We start from the raw sequence: 14,095 nt of genomic DNA on the forward strand, positions 1-14,095 counted from the left end.
GGGTCGTGAGGGTCCTTGCTCCGGTCTTCTGCTACACGCACCACTTCCTTCCGGTTCAGGGCGGACCGGAAATTCCTCTTCCAGGTTGGCAAGTCGGGCTTATCCTTCCCGGGAGTATAGGCACCACTGGCCTCAGCCCAGGCCTGGGGCAACAGTGGTGTCAGGATAACGGGGGAAGATGACTTAGACCCCATCCCTGAGGGCCTAACCCTGCCTCCTCTGGTCCTAACACCACCCTCTCCCCATGGCAAGTTCTAACTCCGCAAGGCTCCAGCTCCCAATTCCCTGCGCCCCAAGCTCCATACCCTCCATCATCCCTCACCTTCACTTTCCAAATACCTTTTCTGAGCCAGCCTTCCAAGTCCTACTTGGCATCTAGCTCTGTCACCACCCGCCCCAGGACACCCTCCGTGATAACCCCACCCCCTTACACTCTGTTTACCACCACTGGTGTATTCTAATTTGGTAGTTAGTAAGCCCAGATGTGGGGCTCTTGAGTTTTGCCTCTAATGTTCCAACAGCCACCCCCAGAATCCTACAACCAAGAGCCCGGCCCTCAGAGAGCTCCCCGCCCCGAGGATGCATTTCCTTGGCGTTCTAACACCACATTTCGGTTCTATTCCCAGAACCAGGCTGTTCCAACCCTGCCTGCGCCCCACCATCAGTCCACCAATCCTGCTAGCCCTGTCCCACCCAAACCTATTTTTTTAATAAATGGAATCTCACTTTACAAATTGTCTCTGCAAAATTTAAGCCCGAATAATAGAAATTCTGCAATAGGAATTTTACTTAGCACTGAAAAAAAATCTCTAATCCTCTCAAATATACTGCAAGTATTATATCCTCTTTTGACAGTTTAAGAAAGTGTGACTCAACAGGGTTAGGTAATTTGCCTATGGAAATTCTAGTGTGTAAGGGAGAATATACACTATGCTTCAAAACCAAGTTGTCAGCATGCTGTTTAAATACAATAATGGTAAGCATTGATGATAATAGAAAATATATATTGCTGTTGCACATCTTAATTATGACGGTCACCTCCTGTATCTACCAAACACAAGATATAATCAAATGACTTTGCTCTAGACTTTAGAGGAGTAAAATGTGACGGTGTAACTAACTGTACGTAATATTGCCAGATGAATAATTTTATGACCTTTTGAAACATCAGCCTAGAACCTACAATTCAATAAGGTGTAGGTACTCCTGGCCAAGATTACTGAAATGATATTATTGCTATGAAGAGAAATGCTGCTAGTTTTGTGTATCATTGAACCAATCTAAGTGCAGACAATGATGGCAATAAATCCTATCAAATATTTGGACAGAAAGGTGAACTACATGCATTGCGTTTTTAAAATTAGGATAGAGAGAAAATCTTTTTTTAAATTTGTCTTTGTTTTTATTTTATTTATTTATTTATTTTTGGTTCTTCACATCTTTATTAGTCATAAGAATGAGAAAGTTTAGGTTTGATTTGATTTCTTTTAGACGCTGGGAACATGGATTCATGTTTGTTTTCATGGCTGCCAACGTTTAAACTCTCTGTTTTTATTTTCTATTTTAAGTCATACCCTCTCTTCTTATATAGATATTCTTTAGAAGATGGCATGGAAGAACCTAGAGTTGACAACCATGGCTGGCATTTCCCACCTTATTTCATTCTTGATCGAAGGCCATGAAAGATTGGATTTAGACTTTATGATGTATAAATATACATTCTGGAGAATGTTTTTCTAGCTTTCAACATCTCTTCCTTGAACAATTTTAATAAACTCCTGGGTATACTCTTTGTTTTCACTCTTATTCCTCCAATAATTTAATGAATTATTAAATTCATTCAATGAATATTTATTAAACTTCCTGGTACTTGCTTCCAGACATCTTTTTAAAATGCATATCTGACCATGTCACTTCTCTACATGGTTCTTTATCATTGTCAAGACGTAGTCCAGAGACTAGAAGGCTTCAGACCTACCTGTCCATTCCATCTGCTACTATAAGCATATAATTGAGGCATACCAAACAACTTGTCTACCTCAACCACTCTATCTCATTTTATTTCTCTATGTTTTTTGTTGTCATATGTTTTTCTTACTTTGTCACATGTCAACACTCTTATTATATTTTAGAGATCAGATTAAAAATCTTACTTCCTTTCTTTCCTTTCTTTTTTGATCCTATAGCATTTTGTATATCACTCTATTAAGACTTTTTTAATCACCCCATTTTTGGTTTTTAATTAACAAATAACCATGAACAGATTACCATACAAAAGATATAAATAGAAAGTATAAGCCAGGATAATCACCAGTATAATTTATAATTAATAACATTAAAATTATTAAAGGACCTCACATAAATCACCTGGGCACCAACACAACCTTTCTTGCATCTATTGTGTAGTGACAATGCAATTCCCTTTGACAAATAGAACCTTTCACTTTAGCCTTGTCCTATGCTTATCAGTTCAATAACACAAGAAGACCAACTTGGCAAAGTAATAGTTCCAAATTTGAATTTTTTTTGGAAGACCAGGTTATGTTCTCTGATGAAAATGTTCCTCTCTTTGGAACTAGGAGCTCTAAATTAACCAAGTTCATGATTTTAGGAAAAAGAAGAAAAAATTCTATAGGTTACTTATGTGAGTGGGATCACTCCTATATCTACCATAAATTCCTGAATTCATGTATTCTTATTATAGGTAAACAACATCATACATTTGTCACTCTTTTAAAGAATATTCCATATCCTTTAAATAGAACTCCAACCTTACATGGTGATATCTGCCAGTTGGTACTAGAACTCTTCCTTCAGTAGGCCATTTCACCATTGTAGAGAGCCAACTGCCTTTGAGTGACGGGACATATGGCAGGCCAATAGTGAATACCAAAGGTGTTAAAGCATTGCCTGCTTTCATTATAAAATGACGTTTTCCACCATTGTGAAATGATGGCAGGTACTATTGCGTGTCATTCCATGGCAGAGAATAAGTCATTCTGTCAGTTTAAGATGGGGCTGATGGAAGAACTGTGTACAAGGAAGATAAACTTGCATTCAGAGTACATATCTATTTCTAATGCTGTTTGCCCCATGATAGAAAAGATCCACTATAATCAACCTGTCACTAGGTGGCTGGATGGTTCTTCCCCTTCCCCCACCAGTCCTGGGAATAATGCCATATCAGTGCTTGGATATGACCTATGTTATTGGCAATTTGGATACTCAGCAGGTGCAGCAGTCAGATCAGCTGTGATGAGGGGAATTTCATGTTGTTGAACCTACATGGAGTCTTCATGTCTGTCAAAATGGTCACTTTGCTCATAATTCCATTAAGCAAACACAGGATAGCTGAGAAAAGAGGCTTACTGACAACCCCAGGATAAGTCTTCTTGCCTACCTGGTTACTGAAAGCCTGGGCAGTGAATGCAACCTGTAAGCATTTTCATGGGACATGAATATATCCTTATTCTATTTCCATTCTAAGAGTACCATCCGCATACTTCTTCCCTAGACTTCCCAGGCACTGATTTTCCAGTCTCACATAGTAACTATGGAGACTCAAATCAGGTTCATCACTGATATAGGATTTATCAGATTACATAGATCAAGTAACACCTTAGTAGGCTGCCCATATACATGTGTTCCTATAAACCCGTGAAAAATTAGTCATTGCCACATATCCCTAAAAGTCAAAACAGTTGGATCACATCTCTGTCCCTGTAGATTATTACAGTCATTGCAGCCATCTGGTCACAGATAATTAAGTGACACTGTGTGGCATCTGCCACTCCAGGATCATATTATTCTCACTAAAATATGGAGCCTAAATTCATGATGGTGAAATGAAAGCCTAAATACCCAATTTGTATCCAGACTGAAGAAACTGCAGAAACAACCAACTACAATAGAGGCTTACAAGGGTGCTGGTGTTCCCTTCATGAGAGTATTTTTTTAATGCCTTAGTAAAGACGTTTTTCTCTAAGCCCCGGAGGGGTGGGTCTATTCCAACACTCCAATCTTCCTGAGTCTTTAAACTTCTTTCTCTATTGTATGCCAGAGAAGTTCTGGAATCTCAATCTTTTTCTTTTTTTAAAATATTAAGGGGGTACAAATGTTTTTGTTACATGGCTTGACTCAGGGCTATAAATGTGCTCATCACATCAATAATTGTTAATTAACATGCTTATAGTATGTTAATTGTACCTGTTAGGTGGGGTTTTGCCCCTCCCCCCCTGCTCAATTTCCAATGACTTTTACTTCCCACTGTGTACTTGTGTGCCTATCATTTAGTTCCAATTTTGAGAGAGTATATGTAGTGTTTGTTTATCCATTCTTGAGATACTTTGCTTAGGATAATGGTCTCCATTTCCTTCCAAATTGCTGCAAAAGGCATTAATTCATCCTTTTTATGGCTGAGTAGTACTCCATGTTATACATATACCACATTGTTAATCCACTCATGAATTGATGGGTGCTTGGGTTGATTCCAGATCTTTGCAATTGTAAATTGTGTGGCAATAAACATTCCAGAGAAGTTCTGGAATCTCAATCATTTTGAATTTAGTGAACTAGTGAACTCAAGCTTCAATATACCAAGAAAACTTTTAGATACCCTCCTAGGTCATGAATCCCTGTTCCAACACACTTAAAATATAATTTCCACAAATGTTCCCCAAATTCTTCACAAAGCATAATGTAATTATTTCTCTGGTTCTCCTACAATCTTTTTAGATTTCGGCTGGCTTGGGACCCTGTTCCTCAGTGGTCAAAAATATTATGAAACTTCAGACCTATCATAGGAACAGGAAGAAGAGGAGAAATAGGGGGAGGAGGAGGTACAGGAGGAGGAAAAAGAAAAATCATCTCTAAAGGAGAAGATCCTGTCAAACCCACCAAAAGGCAGGAGCCCCAAAACCAGACAAACATTGCTAAGATGAAAGAAGCTAGATAAAGAAGAGGCAGTGACATCCAGTCTTGAAGACAAGAGCCCTGTGAGAAAGGCCAAACCCACACTCAGATCTAAGAAGCCATCCAAGAAATGAAGAGTCACGAACCACCTGATTGTGGTGATCAAAGTAGGGCCTGTGAGACCACCATGCAGAATGAGCCCTCCTTGGGATGTACTGCAGTCAAAGGGTGCCACCCCTTTTTCCCTCCACCTGAGTCTGAATGTGACAAAAGTGTTTTGGGAGGACTACACAGGAGCCCCTCATCCCCAACTCTACAGTTCTAGGAGGACCTGGGAAGAAAAGCCTGACCTCAGGACCACAATAAAATTTGCTTTGTCAGGACTTTCCTCGTCCTCTTCCCTGCAGCTGTCCTCCTTGCTAGCTGTGCCAGCCCATGTGCAGAGGGCAGCCACAAACCAGCACACCTGGTTCCTAAGGTCCCATCTGCTTCCCCATACCCAGCCCTCTCCAGCCTGTGGCTGCTCTGTCCTGGCTAGGTTCTGCTCTGCTCTTCTACCTTCCTCTCTTCTGGCACTCCCAACCCCCAGCTTTGAGGGAAAAACTGAGCATCTCAGCCCCTCGCCTAGCCTCAACTTCTGCACTCTGTAGAATGACAAAAAACAGGAACTTAAGTCACCTGTGATGCAGGAAGCAATGGAGGGTGGCACGTTTGGGACCAGAGGTAAAACAGCATTGCCTTGTAAAGTACCCGCCCTGGGTAATGTCACTGAGTTGTCTTCATGCAATGCGGTGTGAAGCCAGTTTCCTACTATGATGTACAGGGACTGCTTCTGCTGGCAAAGGAGATTCAGGATGATTTACAGTTCAAGGTTTTCAATTTCATTTGCGTCTATTGAAATGTTCTCATCCTAGATATCAGGGTCCTTGTTTATTTCTAACAAATACCTTAACTTTATCTCACCTTATCTAGCATAAGATCCTTGGCAAAGGCAGTGGAGATATACATACACATAATAATGTATACACATACATATATATGTATATGGTGTATGTGAGACAGAGAGCAAGAGAGATCCTGAACATCAATTAATGATAATCCACAATATATTGCTGTCAACTTAATCATTTTATAGGGAAAAGAGTAGAATGGTGTTTTGAATTTTGATAAAAAAATTGAGAAAAAAGTCTTTTTTGAAAAGTAGTACATGGAGGATGAAGTGGTTTGTGTTATTAGGGTAATGTTCTTTTCATAAGTTAATGATTAATTGCATATATTGTATGTCCTCTTTCTATTTTTAATACCAAATAGAGATCTTTTTTGCTGGTTATGAATATGAATTTGTGTTTTTTATCTACCTTACAAACAAGTCTCCACATCTGTCACATGTCAAACTTGTATGGTAATTTCTATGATTCCTATGATATGTGTGAAGTCAATTCTATCACCATTTTACTTTTATACTTTTAGATTTGTATCTTGAAATACTTTTCTATCCTTAAGTTACATGTATATTATTCCCCCAAATTTTTTAATGCTACCAAATATATTTATATGGTGTTACCTTCATTTGTACTGGCTCTTTATACTACATCTATATCTCTACCTGTCTGTCCATCACCTGTCTACCTGTCTTTTTGAGTTAAATGAAGTAGTAGTCAGTTTAACTTCACATCAACACCATATTTTCAATAATAATTTGAAATTTTACTTATATAATAAATTTAATTCCTATAAACTAATGGGTTGAACTCTAAACGCAACTTTGTTATATTGATTTTTTCATCAATACCAGTGTTTTAATTACTATACTTTTACAGTATGTTTTAAAACCTGAAAGGTCAACTCTATCTTTTCTCATTTTATCATGACAGAAATATGGTTTTTGACATTATCTCCTAGATATAGTAACTCAGGATGTTATTGATTGTTAAACATTTTGTTGGGACTTTGAATGAAATTGAATTGAATGTTCAAATTCATTTGGGGAATAATCGATATATCTACATAGTGACTATTTGCGTCCAGAAATATGTTATGTCTTGCTTTTTATGTAGGTATTTGCTGATCTCCTTCACTAAAGTGTTCTTGTTTTTATAATAGACACTTCATATTTATAGTTAGGTCATTCCTGAATTGGCCAAGGTTTTAGTTTTACTGTGAATGGCTCATTTTTCCAGTTTACTTTCCAATTTAGCTGGTATCTAGGAAAGCTTTATTTATTTATTTATTTTGGATTTTATTGTTTATTTTTAATTTTTTTGCATTTATTTATTTATTTATTTCAGAATATTAGCATATTATAGGGGTACAAATATTTAGGTTACATATATTGTCTTTGCCCCACCCAAGTTAGAGTTTCAAGCTTTTGATTTATTTTAATCTTTTTGTTTCCAACTACTTCCCTGAACTTTTGTATTTTTTTATGTAGATAATCATATTTATTGGAATAAGCAACATTTTATTTCTTCCCCTCCAATGTTCAATACTATTTATTTATCTTGCTATTTTCTATTTGCTGTACACTCTATTGCAATGATAAAAAGTAATTGTAATAGGAGTCTTTCTTATCTTTCTCCTCATTAATTTTGGTCAGGATGTATAAAATATTTTAGCATTAAAATTTTTATTTTATTAAATTTTTACTAGGAAATATTTTGGATATTAAGAAAGATATAAAATTTCTTTTTATTTTTAGCTAGTAAAATAAATTTTGGCAATAGATATCAATGTTTTACTAATTTTGGCATCTAATTGAGATAATTGTATGCTTTAATCTCTCTGAATCTTTTGAATTGTTAGAATAGCTTAATATTTACTAAAATTAAAGTACTTTCGCATTCCTACAATAAAATCTGCTTGGTACAGTAATCCTTTAATAACGTATAGATTTGTCAGTTAGAAGTCTGTTTAGATTTTTTATCCTGTTTATGTCTGTGTCTTGCTTATACATTTGAGTTTTTGTGTTGTTACTGTAATAATTTGGCATCAGGTTAGTATAGATTTATAAAACAAATTGGAAGCAGTTTTCATCATGTTCTATGACCTACAACACATTATAAAGTGGAGATATTATATGTCCAGGTGTAGATTTACAAAACAGTGTATAACAAGTGTGTGCTCTATGCCAGGCATCATGTTAGGCTTTGACATGGACCAATTTAATCGTCTGAAAAAAAACGCTCATACTGTTATTATATCCAATATTAAAGATAAGGAAATTGAGGAATACAGAGGATCTGTTATTTGTTCATAATATTCTTCATGGCATATGGATTAGAAATTGATACCTACACTAACATTTCTGCCTCAAGCTTTCTTGATTCCCATTTATAATTATCCAAAAAAGTTATTTTTCAGAAATATAAAATATCACTTATAATCTGTAATATAAAAGGCACAATGTAAAGAATCATAGATTATTGCCCATGTGTACATTACTTGTTTAAGAAACGGGATATTAATCCTAACTCTGAAAGTCTCTGTGTGTTCCTCTTGTATGTCCTCCCATTTCCCCTCTAGAGAGAATTGTTCTCCTGAATTTTGAGTTAATTAATCTTATACTTTTCTTCACAGTTTTAGCCCATATTTATTTATTCTTAAATATTTATCCACTTGCTTGTTGATTTTGGCCTTTATATTAATGGAGTAAAAAAGTAGATTTCTTGCCTCCCACCTTGTTTTCAATGCTGCTGAGTAATTGATTACACCACAGTTTATTGATCCATTCTTCTACTGATAATCACTTGGATGTGAACAGTTACATGCCATCACAAACAATATTATTTTGTTTATTTTTGTACATGTCTCCCAGTACTCATATGTAAATCTTGTGTAGGATATATACCTATGGATTTTGTTGCTAGGTTATTTGATATGAACCTTCTCATATTTGCTAGGTTGTACAAAACTATTTTCCAAAGTAGTTGTTTCCATTGACATTACAGCCACTCATAAAGGATTGGACTGCTTCATATCCTTGCAAATATTTGAATTTTTTCAGAACTTTTCAAGTTTTTTCTTTTTTTATTTCAGAATATTATGGGGGTACGAACTCTTTGGTCACATAAATTGCCTTTGCACCGCCAGTGTCAAAGCTGCAAGCTTGCCCATCCCCCAGATGGTGCACACTGCACCCATTAGGTGTAAATTTACCCATCCCCTCTTCTTCTTTCCCACCTGCTCAAACCCCAATGAATGTTACTTCCATATGTGCACATACGTGTTGATCAGTTAATACCAATTTAATGGTGAGTACATGTGGTGTTTGTTTTTCCATTCTTGTGATACTCCAGTTTCATCCAGGTTAATACAAGAGGTATTAGTCCACCGTTTTTTAATGGCTGAGTAGTACTCCATGGTATACATATATCACATTTTATGAATCCACTCATGTATTGATGAGCCCTTGGGTTGTTTCTACATCTTTGCAATTGTGAATTGTGCTGCTATAAACATTTGAGTGCAGATATCATTTTTATAGAATTTAAAAATTTAAATTATAATCTGTAACCAATACTGAATATAAAACTGCTTTAATTGGCAGTTTCCTGATGTTATTGGGCATTTTTCCACATGTATGTTGGCTATTCCTTTCCTCATGAGTATCCATTTTTCTCTTCAGATAATTTGTCTATTTTATTGATATATAGGCATTATTTATATATTTCAAACATCAATATTTTGTGTTTTTTTGTTTGAAGCTATTTGTCTTTATTACAGTCATTTTGTCATTCCTCCATATGTTGTCATTATTATATTATAATTATTATTGGTGTTGTAATTATGTGCTGGATATTATTAATATATATAAAAGAGCCATCAAATCTGGGGTCCTTTTCATTTCTCCATAAAGACTACACACCCTTTGCACTATCAAACAGAGGATAGAGGCTGATCATATCCATCTAACAAAAAATTGAGCTTTGTTGACCAGGGTGACAGCTTTATTTATTCTACTCACCTTTAGTTACCAGTTTTGAGAGCAAAATGTGCTGTATGTTTATTACAGACTCTTGCCTCTAGCTGCTAAGATTGATGAGATTGTAGGAAATTTCCCTCCCTTTCCAGTTAAACACCTTGGCTTCCCTTAAAATCTTAGTACTCAGCAAAAATCCCATGGAGAAAAAAAAGAAGAGATTGTCTGTGCTTTGGGATTCCCTGGATGCAAATCTATCTTGATTCACATGGCAATCAAAAGCTCTGCTTGTTTCCCCTGAAAAGTCTCTGTGCCTATTTGAGCTCCTAGGGTCATGTTTAAGGCTCCACTCACCATTCCACTGACCTATCCCAGATTAGAGATTGATGCCATTACACAGATTAGGAACTCAACACTTCAACATATGTTTGGACTAATTAATTAAGACAATCAAAGAATGCTATGTTAGAGCCACATTGCATTATATTCCCATTTCTAATCTGAAGGGTAGAATCACAAAATACCATTTAATCATGATTCTCTTTATAGCTATAGTCAAAAATTCATTTTTGTTTAACAAATACAAAGTCTTCTAGCTTCCAGTCCCTGTAGCTTCCTGACTGTCCTTAAATGCTGCTGACAAAACTTCTGTAACTGAGTAAAAGGGGAAAAGAAAGAGAAGAAACTAGGTGCTTGAGCTGCTTGTTCTGGGCCAATTCTCATGGCGGCAGGGGAGCTTTAAGCTTCTCAAATTTCTTCTGAACAAGAAGAGCCTATGTCTTTCATTCCACTTCTTTTCACTCCCTAATAACACCCTGAACAAAACAGGACTCTCCATGAGTCAACACTGGGAGACTCAGTAGTTCCACACATTAGACGTCTGTTACCTCATAAAACATTTTTATGTGAGGATGATCGTACTGGGAGAGAGCGTATGAGAGTATGTATGTTTGCCAAAACGTGGTGGAAGTTTGCGACATTATATTTTATTTGTTTGTTCAAGTTGTAAAATGCCACCCTTTTGTAAAACAGCCTCTGGGTTATATGCAATAAAATTACATTAATTAGAATATGTAAAGAATTGAAACAAGTAGCAGCTACATAACTACGCAGAACCACATGAAAGCAGCAGGAAAAAACATCATATATGTTTACTGCAACCCCGAGGGACAGCTGGATTTTAAAATGCTTTATACCCACTTGGAAAAAATAATGCACGTGTGCACACACACACACACACACACACACACACAAACAGATTATTTTGAGACTGAGAGAATGAAGATCCTTATTGAATTCAGAAAAACTACAAAGCTAGAAGTGTGCTTGTAGTACAAGTATTCCAAGAAGTCTAAACTGGGGTCCTCATTAGACTTTCCTGAGGAGATTGAAAACATACACCTGTAGGCATATTATTAATAATTCAGTATATCTGAGAATATTGAAGTTGGGAGCAGAGGTTAGTTATTTGTTATAAATTAATATAAATTTAATATATGTATAAAGTTTGAAATGTCGGCTCATATATGAAAACATTAACTATAACTGAAATCTTAATTTTTCTGATGAGACAGTGGATTCCCACACCATTAACTTGAGCTTTCCCAGGTTATATGGTAGTGAGAGGTATGTTGGCAATCTATGGGAAATGTTTATCTTCTATGTCGCAGATATAATAGTGTGCTTTCTCATATGTACTTATTACTTCTCCAGAAAATATAATAAAATATATGTGTATGGCATACATTGAAAAAATAATACTATGTGAAGTGTTTCAAACAAAGGGAATGTAATATATGAAATCCATTACCCAGCTTTGGAGAGCTAAAGGAAAAAAAACACACACACACTGAAATGACTCAGAGTAATAATTGGTTGGGGAACAGGAGTGGAAGAAGTGGATTATCAAACCTAGGAGTTCCTGGGTGGGACCCTTTGGAATTGGTGCTCACAACTTTCAAGCAGTGGCCTCATCTGACCCCTGATAGTAAAACAAGACTATGAACAGGCTCCATAGCTTATGCTCAGATCTCTTTTTGTTGCTGCTAGCACCTCTAGGAGATTGTGAAGAGACTAGTTTTAAATGTTCTAGAGGAGGACAGGAGCCAACCATCCCTTCTAGGGCCACCATCTTCTTTTTCTTCAACTTCTACTTTTCCTCTAGTAGTTGCTATAGACCTTCCCTCACTACTGATGGGTCTTTGGGAGCTCTGGCCTCGTGATACCAAGATTCAACTTCATCTGTAGTTCAAACTACAATACTTCAGTTGCTCTAGACTCCAGCCAGACCACCTCAAGGACATGAGTACTCCATTAAACCAACTATTTCTTGATGGTTTATCTTACGTGTAGAATAACAGCATGTAACTTATTACATACATGGATGAAAGTACATATCTATGCCTTGCTCATTCTGTATCTATGCTGTGGTCCTTCGGTCCACACAAAATACTGTAAACATGCAATAAAAAGCTACAACCATAATTTTCAGCTCACCATAGATTTAATGAATCTCTTACTCTTTCAAAAATGTACATATTGAGATGCGATTAAAACAAAATAATGTTACATTGTTAAATAATATTTAAATATATTTTACAGAAAAACAAATATTTTTAGTCACACAGTTAAATAAAAAAATGCAGTAGCAGCACTTTTATTTTTCTTGGTACAGTCTTTTTAATATTTTTACTTTCAAATTCAAAGAACTACTTAGGTCCATTGTGTATTTTTTCACAATATACAAGGTATTGGATGCATTTTTTCTAATTTTATACATAATATTTGTAGTCATAATTACAAATATTAACACTGAATGAAAATTATTAGGCAGGAAGTGATCTCCAGAAATTCCATTCTCTTGATATAACCACTATTAATATTTTCATGACTGTCTTCTCATATATCTCCTTAGGAAAATAAGCTTATACATATTTATGACTATTAGGTCTTTTTTTAATGAGTTTACGTGTGGGGGGAAGTGGCTAACATTCCCCCTCCATCCATTATGACCCTTCCTGTAACTAATGGCAACAACCTGATGTATATCCATACACAATTTTTTGATGCTTATGTAATCACATGCCAACATGTGCAGGGACTTCTTCATTGTTTCGTTAGGATAGTAGTATTATTACCTCTATAAATCTATACCTAGTTTAGAACCATACCACAAGGTATTACACCATTTACCTAGCAACAGAAAATCATGTTATTAATATATCTGGTTCTTTATCCTTCGTTATATGCTAAACATATTCTATACAGATTCTTCTACCGTATTTTTTTATTTTTGAGGGAGAGATTTTGATGGAAAACATTCCTAGGTTTTAACGATAGGTACATTCTTAATTTTAATAGATATTGACAGAAAGCTTTTTCAAGTGTCTGCTTCAATTGTTTTTACCCAAAAGTGTATAAAAAAGCCCATTTTCCTAATCACTTTCAATAGTAAATGCTATCAGTCTTAATTTATGTGGATCAGATGGATTTCACTGATACCACATTATTGCTTTAATTTTCGTTTCCTTTTCTACTAGTGAGATTGAAAATTCCGTAAACATTTACAGGCCACTGGGATTTTCTCTCTCTCTCTCTCTCCCCTTTTCTTTTTTTTGTTTTGTTTTGTTTTGTTGAATTGGATATTCACATCTTTTCTTCAATTTATTATTTTTGTCAGTTTAGCACCAATTTGTTATACTACTACAGATATTCATTTCATGTTGTTTCAAGCGTCTTTTTCCATTTTAAAATTTCAATAGATTTAGGGGCTATAAGTGTTTTTCTTTACATGAATAAATTGTACAATGCCGAAGTCAGGGCTTTTACTGCACCCATTACCAGAATAGTGCACATTGTACCTTACAGCTAATTTTTAATCCCTCACTCCACATCCACCCTCTCAACTTCTTAGTTTCCAATGTTGATTATACCATATTATGACCATATATACCCATTGTTTAGCTTCCACTTATAGATAAGAACGTGTGTTATTTATTTTTCCATCCCCAAGATACTTCACTTAAGATCTTAGGATAATGGTCTCAAGTTCCATCCAAATTTCTGCAAAAGACATTATTTCATTCCTTTTTGTGGCTACATAGTACTCCACTATGTGATATGTGTGCGTGTGTGCACACATGTATATGTATGCACAAACACACACACACACATATCCCATATTTTCTTTATCCATTCACCAGTTTATGGGCACTTAAGTTGGTTCCATATCTTTGCAATTGTAAATTGTGCTGTGGTAAACATTTG

General features: G+C 35.8%; 1 pseudogene across 1 annotated transcript in view; it reads right to left on the reverse strand.

Annotated features, from left to right (window-relative positions):
- LOC105817454 overlaps positions 1–194 on the reverse strand; it is a 1,141-nt pseudogene extending 947 nt beyond the window's left edge. Inside the window, exon 1 of the transcript XR_001137841.1 lies at positions 2–194. The product of XR_001137841.1 is annotated as an interferon regulatory factor 3 pseudogene (transcript). The remainder of the gene's footprint in view (position 1) is intronic.
- Between the last annotated feature and the right edge of the window lie 13,901 nt (positions 195–14,095).

This window comes from Propithecus coquereli, unplaced genomic scaffold (genome assembly GCF_000956105.1).
Source record: "Propithecus coquereli isolate 6110/MARCELLA unplaced genomic scaffold, Pcoq_1.0 Scaffold414, whole genome shotgun sequence".
NCBI classification, from domain to species: Eukaryota; Metazoa; Chordata; class Mammalia; order Primates; family Indriidae; genus Propithecus; species Propithecus coquereli.